We start from the raw sequence: 9,360 nt of genomic DNA on the forward strand, positions 1-9,360 counted from the left end.
GGGTGTGTCATTTAGCTAATGTGTTACTGTGAGTGTATAATGAGGCTCAAGGTCTACTGGAGGTTGAATCTTCTGCCATCTTGGGCCTAGTTGGTTCCAACCAGTTCTTGTCTTTTTTTGTCTATGCAGCTTCCTCCTGAAACTTAGATTAAGTGTAATTGGTTTCCATTTGAGAGAGTGGCAGCGGTATGATTCTTGGGCAACAGCCTTGGTAACATTTCTTGTCTTGTTTGTGAAGTGGAAAGCATTTTTGGAACAGGGTAGGGAAGGGAGAGGAGACATTGAAGGATCCCAAGGAGAATGATCCATGCCAAGTCCTCTAGATTGGAGATCGCTTTGCTCTAAACATGTCATTTCTAGCATGCGTGGCCTATTTGGAGTAAACACAATTAAGGGAGGTTCTAAACAGGAGAGCTTTCAGTGCAACGGTATCTGAAAAGTTGCCCTCAAATAAGGTTAGGTATTAGAAAGCTCTTCCTGCTTTTGAGAAAAGTGAACTCTGGGTGTCCACTCTTTGGGACTATGGCAGAGAAGTATTATAAATTGTGTGGCTTATATTCTTTCTCCTTTTTGCACTCTTCCTGCTCCTTCCCACTGAAGATTCCCATGAGTGGCCTCTGAATTGTGTAATTAATGAACCTCTTGCTGAAATATACACTTACTTATATTCCATGATTTTGTGTAAAACTTGTCTTTAAGAATCAGGGACAGCTTAACATGCCCTTTGGCATCAAGATCTGGGAGGCCAAGTTTGGTGTCTTATAAACTTTCAGGGAACCCAGATTCCTGATATCTGGTAAGAAGGGTGGTGCTGAAATGTGAAGGTGTTGGGAATCAGAGTCTCAGTGGAGGGGAGACGGATTTTGATCATAATGCACCTTTGGACCAACGGACTAATGATGGTTGGGGCCAGGGTAGTGGGGACCAAAGAAATATTTTACTTATTTTAAATTATCAACAGAATTTATTGTTGATACAAATGTTAATTAAATATATTTTACCAATAACTTGTAAAGCAATTGATAGAACCAAAACAATTTCCCTCTAAAGGTATAATACTGACTTTTTTTGTTTTTAAAAAATTTGCATCTGGTCTTGCTTTTCATGAATCTAATAATTTGCTTACTCATCATAATGCTAGGCACTATTATTTTTTATTGTGGTAAAATTCATGTTAAATAAAATTTACCATTTAAATGTACAGCTCAGTGGCATTGTGTGTCACCTTGTTCTGCAGTCATCAACCATACATCTCCAGAACTCTTGCAAAACTGAAATGGTACCCACTAAACACAATTCCCCATTACTCCCTATTCCCAGCCCCTAGCAATGACCATTCTGCTTTCTGTCTCTATGAATCTGACTACTCTAGGTATCTCATATAAGTAGAATCATACAATATTTGTTCTTTGCTGTCTGGCATATTTCACTCACATAATGGCCTGACATTTCATCCATGTTGTAGCTATGTGTCAGAATTTTCTTCCTTTTCAAGGTTGAATAATATTCCCTGGTATGTACATACCATATGTACATACCACATATGGTATTTCTGTTTTCTTTTGTTTTTTTCCCCCAGAAATAACATAGAGATGAATCCATAACAGATGCACCATTTTACCTTCCCAAGGGCAAGGCACAAGAGTTCCAGTTTCTCTACATCCTTGCCAACACTTTTTTTTTTTTTTTTTTTTTTTTTGATGTGCGCGGGCCTCTCACTGCTGCGGGCTCTCCCGTTGCGGAGCACAGGCTCCGGACGCGCAGGCTCAGCGGCCATGGCTCACGGGCCCAGCCACTCTGTGGCATGTGGGATCTTCCCGGACCAGGGCACAAACCCGCGTCCCCTGCATCGGCAGGCTGACTCCCAACCACTGTGTCACCAGGGAAGCCCATTTTTATTATTATTATTTTTAATACAATAGTTATCCTAATGGGTGTAAAGTGGTATCTTGTTGTATACTGATTTTTACTGATTGGTATATCTTCTTTGGAGAAATGTCTGTTCAAGTTATTTCCCCATTTCTTAATCAGATTGCTTTGTTGAGTTGTAGGAGTTCTTTATATATTTTGGATATCAGTTTATAAGATTGCAAATATTTTCTTCTGTGGGTTGCTTTTTTCACTCTGTTGATTTGGTACACAGAAGTTTTTAATTTTGATATACTCAAGTTAATCTATTTTTCTTTTGTTTCCTGTGCTTTTGGTGTCATATTCACGAAATTGTTGTCAAATCTAATATTACAAAGCATTTCTCAATGCTTTCTAAGAGATTTATAGTTTTAGCTCCTAAGTTTAGGTCTTTGATCCATTATGAGTTAATTTTTGTGTATGATGTAAGGTAAGGGCCCAACTTCATTTTTTTTTGTTTTTGCATGTGGATTTCCAATTTTCCCTGCACCATGTGTTGAAAAGACTGTCCTTTTCCTATTGAATGGACTTTACACCCTTGTTGAAATAATTTGACCTATATGCAAAGGTTTATTTCTTGGCTCTCTATTCCATTGGTCTATATGGTTTGCATTCTTCTTTAAAAATATTTTTTAGGCTTTACATTTCAAAATCAGCATTCCTAGTACAGCATATAGGAATAAATACAGCGGGAAAGATTTTTTCAAGTTGTATTCAGAAATAATTGCCAGACATCTCTTTATAAGTTTAAGATGTTATAGCATGATGGTTTCATTTACATATATTGTGAAACGAAGATTTAAAAAAATATTTATTTATTTATTTGGCTGCTCTGGGTCTTAGTTGCAGCATGCGGGATATTTGTTGCGGCATGCGGGATCTTAGTTGTGGCATGCGGGATCTAGCTCCCTGATCAGGGATGAACCTAGACCCTCTGCATTGGGAGCATGGAGTGTTAACCACTGGACCACCAGAGAAGTCCCTGAAAGGAAGATTGTTAATTACACTATTCTGACTAGGAATCCCTGACAACTTTTGTGATGTAAGTCAGGTGACTAACATAGAGATCAGCAAACTTTTTCTCTAAAGGGCCAATTTATTGGAGAGACAGAGATTTATTTTAAGAAATTGACTCATGTGATTGTGGAGGCTGGCAAATCCAAAATCTGCAGGGTAAACTAGCAGGTTGGAGACCCAGGGAAGGGTTGATGTTACAGCTTGAGTCCAAAGGCCATCTGCTGGCAGAATTCTGTCTTTCTTAGGGTACCTCAGTCTGCTTTTGCTTAAGACCTTCAGCTGATTTAATGAGACTTATCTACATTATGGAGGATAATCAGCTTTACTCTAAGTCTACTGATTTAAATGTTAATCCCATCTGAAGAATATTTTCACAGCAACATACAGGTAGTGTATGTATACAGGTAGTGTTTGACCAAATATCTGGGTACTGTGTCCTAGTCAATTTGACACATAAAATTACCCACACAGTCAGATAGTAAATATTTTTGGCTTTGTGGACCAAATAGTTTCTGCTGTGTAGGGGAGGAAAAAGCTTTCCTCAGTCTTCCCCCTGGCTAGGTCTGAAAATTAAACTGAAAAAGGCGTGCAAATTTATTTATGACTTAAAAAATTTTTTTGGCAGCACCGCGGGGCTTGCAGGATCCTAGTGCCCTGACCCGGGATGGAACCCCGGATCCTCGGCGGTGAAAGCATGGAGTCCTAACTACTGGACTGCCAGGGAATTCCCCATGCAAATTTATTTAATGTGAGTTTTGTGTGACACGGGAGCCTTCATTTCTAAGGAAATTAATACCTGTAGAAACAGACCTTGAGTATTTTTATGCTAGGTTTGATGAGGAATAGACAGTTGTATAGAAATATGATAAGTCAGAGAGGATGAGGTTAGTGTAGAAAACTGGGGAAAATTTATTAAAACCTGTTTGTTCTGATTCTTCTTGGCATCCTTTTGTCTTTGGAAATAAGGATGATCCTTCCCCCAGGGTATAGGGAGGGCACATCTCACATGAGGCTTTTATGACTTGTTTCAGAGGAAGAGGGTTGGGAGAAGGTCAAAGTGACCTTCCTGCTTCTGCCATTTTCTCAAACACCTTGAGCTTAAAATATTCAATATGCCAAGGTGCCGTATGTTGGGGTAGTATGCCCTTAACCCCATCAGTTGTAACTACTCAACTGTGCAGCTGTAGCCATAGCTAATATGTAAACAAATGTACAAAGCTGCTGGGGGATAATAGAAAAAAATATATATCAGTCTCTGCTCCCAGGTCCTGGCATAGAGCTCCTAAAACCTTTTAAATTTCCTAAGTAATAAGAACACTAGGAGCATCTCTTTTTCTAATATTTGGTCTTTGACCTCATCCTTGTCACAGGGCTCCTAAATCTCTTGTAAGTTCCTACATGATAAGAACACTTGGAGCATCTTCTATTCTAATGAGGTGACTCTGGGTGGGCTCCTGGGTGGCTCCTGGTCATCAGAAAGACAAAGCCATGCTTAGAAGCTTGGAATTGTTCAGCTCCACCCTGCACCTCTCCTTAATAATTGACCATGCCTACGTGAGGAAGCTACCATAAAAATCCCCAAAGTACAGTGTTCCAAGAGCTTCTAGGTTGGTGAACATATCAATGTACTGGGAGGGTAATGCACCCCAGGTTCATGGGACAAAACCTCCTATGCTTGGGACCCTCCCAGACCTCACCGTAAGTATCTCTTCATCAGACTATTCAGCTGTATCATTTATCATATCCTCTAATAAACCATCAAATGTAAGTAAAATTTTCCCTAAGTTCTGTGAGTTGCTCTAGCAAATTAATTGAACCTGAAGTGGGAGGAGGTTATAGGAACCTCCAATTTGTAGCCAAGCCAGACAGAAGCATCAACTGGAAAAAAAAAAAGCACAACCTAAAAGTTGAGAATTATGTTTTATTCAGCAGATTTTCTGAGGACTTAAGCCCAGAAGACAGCCCCTCAGATAGTTCTGAAGGACTGTTCCCCAGAGGTAAAGGAGGAGCCAGGATATATAGAAATTTTTGCAAAAAACAAACAAACAAAAACTCCCCCAAAACCAGGTAGTGGGAATATTAAAAGATTACTGTTAATTAAAGAAAAACCAGCTATCTCAAGTTAATGAATTTAACACTTTTCTTTGTTTGGGAAGATGCAAGAGTCTGGGCTCATTGAAATCATTCCTTTGATATGCACCTTAACCATCTAGGGGATGGCATCCTGTTTTTCTCCATCCTGAATCCCCTCAGGGTGCACAGTTGGGGGCGGCTGCTGTGGCTGATGGCTTCATGGTGGCAACATCCTTTGTTTACTAATATGGCAGTCTACATTCTCTGTCCACAGAAGTTATGGGTAACCTGGGGACATGTTTCTTGCATTTGGAATCTGATGTGGGGTGGGAGCAGTCTTGTGGGACTGAACTGTGGGATCTGACCTGTGGGATCACACTATATCGAGGTGGTTAGTGTTAGAATTGAGTTAAATTGTAAGACACCCAGCTGGCGTAATGGATAACTGCTTGTTGTAGAGAAAACCCCACACACGTTTGGTGACAAAAGTGTCAGGAGTGAAGTATTGTATGCGAGTCTGGTAATTGTGTAAGGTTAAAGGAGAAACACACAGGAGTTAGGGACCTGGATTTATCCCTACTCAGGGAAAGCCTGGGTTTTTCTTTTTATTTATTTATTTATTTATTTTTGGCTGCATTGGGTCTAGGTGCGGCGAGCGGGGGCTACTCTTCGTAGCGGTGTGAAGACTTATTGTGGTGGCTTCTCTTGTTGTGGAGCACGGGCTCTAGGCGCGCGGGCTTCAGTAGCTGTGGCACACGGGCTCAGTAGTTGTGGTTCGCGGGTTCTAGAGCGCAGGCTTGGTAGCTGTGGCACAGGGGCTTAGTTGCTCCTCGGCATGTGGGATCTTCCTGTACCAGGGCTCGAACCCGTGTCTCCTGCAGTGCCAGGCGATTTTCTTTCTTTTTTTTTTTTGCCAGGCGATTCTTAACCACTGTGCCACCAGGGAAGCCCGTGCCTGGGTTTTTCTATTCAGGCATGTTCTGCATGCACTTTATTCCTGGATACTGAAATTTGAACTTCATATAATTTTCATGTGTCACAAAATAGTCTTTCTTTTGATTCCCTCCCAACTGTTTAAAAAATGCATAGGCTGTAGGTGGGATTTGATGTAGTTATCTGACAGTCTAGAGAATTCTTGTCCCAAAGCCTGGAGACACAGTGAGAATGTGTGCAAAATCTGTGGGTGGAAGAGTGTCTTTTTATTGCTTGTGTCCTGTTTGACCATTTTCTAGAGGAGTAGGTACTTTCTTCCTCTGTTCAGCCTCTTCCTGAGTTGGTCCTGGGATTTTCCAAGAAGGCTGCTAATAGGATAATCTTCCTCCTGCAGTTCCCAGGATCAGGGAGGGATCCTGCACCAAAGATTTCTCTCTCCTATTCAGCTTTCTTGTGAACCAATTGTGCATGTAGTGAAAGACTGCCACCCAGTGCCTTAAGCAAGGAGCCTAAGGGGGCAGTTTTTGGGCTTTTGTGCTGTTTTCTCTTTTCGCCCAGCTCTCTGCTTGGGCTTGAGGTTCATCTATGTGGATTTGTCACATCCTTTGTGGAATAAAAATTATAGGGAAGAGAGCCATTACCCCTACGAGACAGTCATTACAGCATACAGTAGTGGTTAAGAGCAGAGGCACAGGAACCAGGGTGCTGGGCTTGACTCTGGGTTCAACCACCTGTGACCTGTGTGACTTTTGAGTGTGGTTCTTCACTGCTCTGGGTCTGTTTCCTAATCTGTAAAAGGGTTGGAGATTGGAGATAACTTATGTGGTTGTTATTTGGACTAGTGTTAAAGTACTTCATAATGACTGGGCATCCTTGCACTTTTTTTCTTTGAGGTTCTCTTTTCCTTATTGATTTCTATAAGTTCTTAATGTAGTGGGTAGATAATTAATTCATTATCTAAGTATATAGCAAATGAGTTCTCTTGTCTTTTTTTCTTTTAACTTTGTTTATTGTGTTTTTTGCCAGACAAGTTTCCTTGAACAACTTTTTTCTGTACCCTTTACTTTTTATTTCATACAGTTCATAAATTTGAATTACAGGAAAAAATCTTTTAAATTAGAATTACAGAATTTTTCAGTGGGATGTCTCCCTTCTACTCTTGTCTGTGCGCCTTCTTCTCCTTTATAGGCGGCCATGTTAGGATATTTTTGTATATCATTTTCTGATCAGTTTTATTACCTTAATCAACATTAATTTCAGAGTAGTTTTATATTTACATAATTATTTTGAAGGTAGTACAGAGAGTTCCCCTGTACCTCATACATATATTCCCCTATTATCAATGTCTTTCTTACATTAGTATCGTACATTTGTTACAATAATGAACCAATATTGGTACATTATTATTAACAGAAGTTCATACTTTATTCATGTCCTCAGTTTCTCCATAATGTCCAGGATCTCATTCAGGATAATACATTTAGTACTTCTGTCTCAAGGCTCTTGGTTGTGACAAGACTCAGAAAGTTTCTCAGCCTTTGTTTTTGATGCCCTTGACAGTTATGGGGATTACTAGTCAGGTATTTTGTAGAATGTCCCTCAATTGGGATTAAAAAAAAAAAAAGATTTATAATGCACATACCAGAAAACCTACTTTTTAAAAAATGCACAATTCAGTGCTTTTTAATATATTCCCAATGTTTTACAACCATCCCTACTATCTAATTCCAGAACATTTCATCATTCTGTAAAGAAACATTGTAACCATTAGCAGTCAATCTCCATTTGCCCTTCTCGCATTTCCTGACAATCGCTAATCAGCTTTCTGACTCTATGGATTTGCCTATTTTGAACAATTCATTTAATGGGCTCATAAAAAATATGGCCTTTCACTTAGCATATTCAGGGTTCATCCATTTTGTAGCGTGAATCAATACTTCATTCCTTTTAATGGACAAACGCTATTCCATTGTACATTTATGCCATACCACATATTTTGTTTATCCATTCATCAGTTGATAGACATTTCGGTTGTTTCCACTTTTGACTGTTATAGCATGGTTGCTATGAAAATTCATTTACAAGTTTTTGCACAGATGTATGCATTTATTTTGGGTTATATACTTAGGAGTAGAACTGTGGGGGGTCATAGGGTAACTTTATGGTTAAATTTTTAGGTACTCCCAAACTCTTTTCCTGAACTACACTACTTTACATTCCTATGAGCAGTGTTAGAAGGTTCCAATTTCTCCACATCCTCCTTAACATGTGTTATTGTCTTCTTGATTATAGCCCTCCTAGTGAGTGTGAAGTAGTATCTCAAGGAGCTATTCATTTGCATTTCGCTAAAGACTGATGATGCTGAGCATCTTTTCATGTGCTGATTGGCCATTTGTTTGCCAGTTTTGGGTGAATTATCCAATTCAAATCCTTTGCCCATTAAAATTTTGTTTTGTCTTTTTAGTGTTGAATTGTAAGTCTTCTTTTATCAGCTAGTATATGATTTGCAAATATTTTACTATTATGCTGGTTGTCTTTTCATTTTCTTAATAGTGATCTTTGAAGCAAAAACTTTAATGTACTTGGGATGAAGTCCAATTTATCTTTTTTTGTGTGTGGTTGCTTGTAAATTTGATGTCATATCTAAGAAAGCATTGCTTAAGTCGAGGTCACAAATTTACATTTATGTTTCCTCTAAGAGATTAACATTTTACTCTTACATTTAAGTCTTTGATCCATTTTGAGTTAATTTTTGAATACGGTGTAATGTAGTTCAGATCGGTTTTTGCAGACTTCAGCTTCAGTTGTATACAGAATAGTTTTAGTCCAGATTTTATGTTCTTTAAGCTCATATCTTTGAGTGTTTGAACTGGGATGTCTCGACTTTTTTTTTTTTTTACAAAAAGGAATGGTTGGGAGACATCAGGTTCTAGCTGCACAGTCCTTATAGCTTGCTGGGAAGTCTCCTTTTCTGTATATTCATTACCAAATTGCAGGATATGCTCACCAGGCCTATAAACTGATTTAAAATATCCGCTTTCAATAAATGAGTGAGCCAAAATGGCTGCTGTCTCTAGATCGTCTGTAAGGTCAGGGATCCTATCATGGCTTCCCCGGCATCCAAAGGCAGCTTCTGAATACTGTAGAGCAGTCAAGAAATTAGTAGAGTAGTCAGACGTTTCAGAAAAAGCAGGCTAGAAAAGGGTGAAGAAGAGTCAGGAAACTGACAGTCAAGTACATTAGATCTTAGAGTGAAGTTTAATTTTGTTTTACCTTAATAATTTTTAATTGTGAAAGTAATTAATGATCACTGTAAAAATATAAACATGGTGAAAGTTAAAAAACAAAACCAAAAAAAATCTAAACCGTCACAACCAAGAGGAGTTTTAAAGAAACATGACTACTGAACATAATATTTATGTTACCTTT

This window comes from Tursiops truncatus, chromosome 2, assembly GCF_011762595.2.
Source record: "Tursiops truncatus isolate mTurTru1 chromosome 2, mTurTru1.mat.Y, whole genome shotgun sequence".
NCBI lineage: Eukaryota > Metazoa > Chordata > Mammalia > Artiodactyla > Delphinidae > Tursiops > Tursiops truncatus.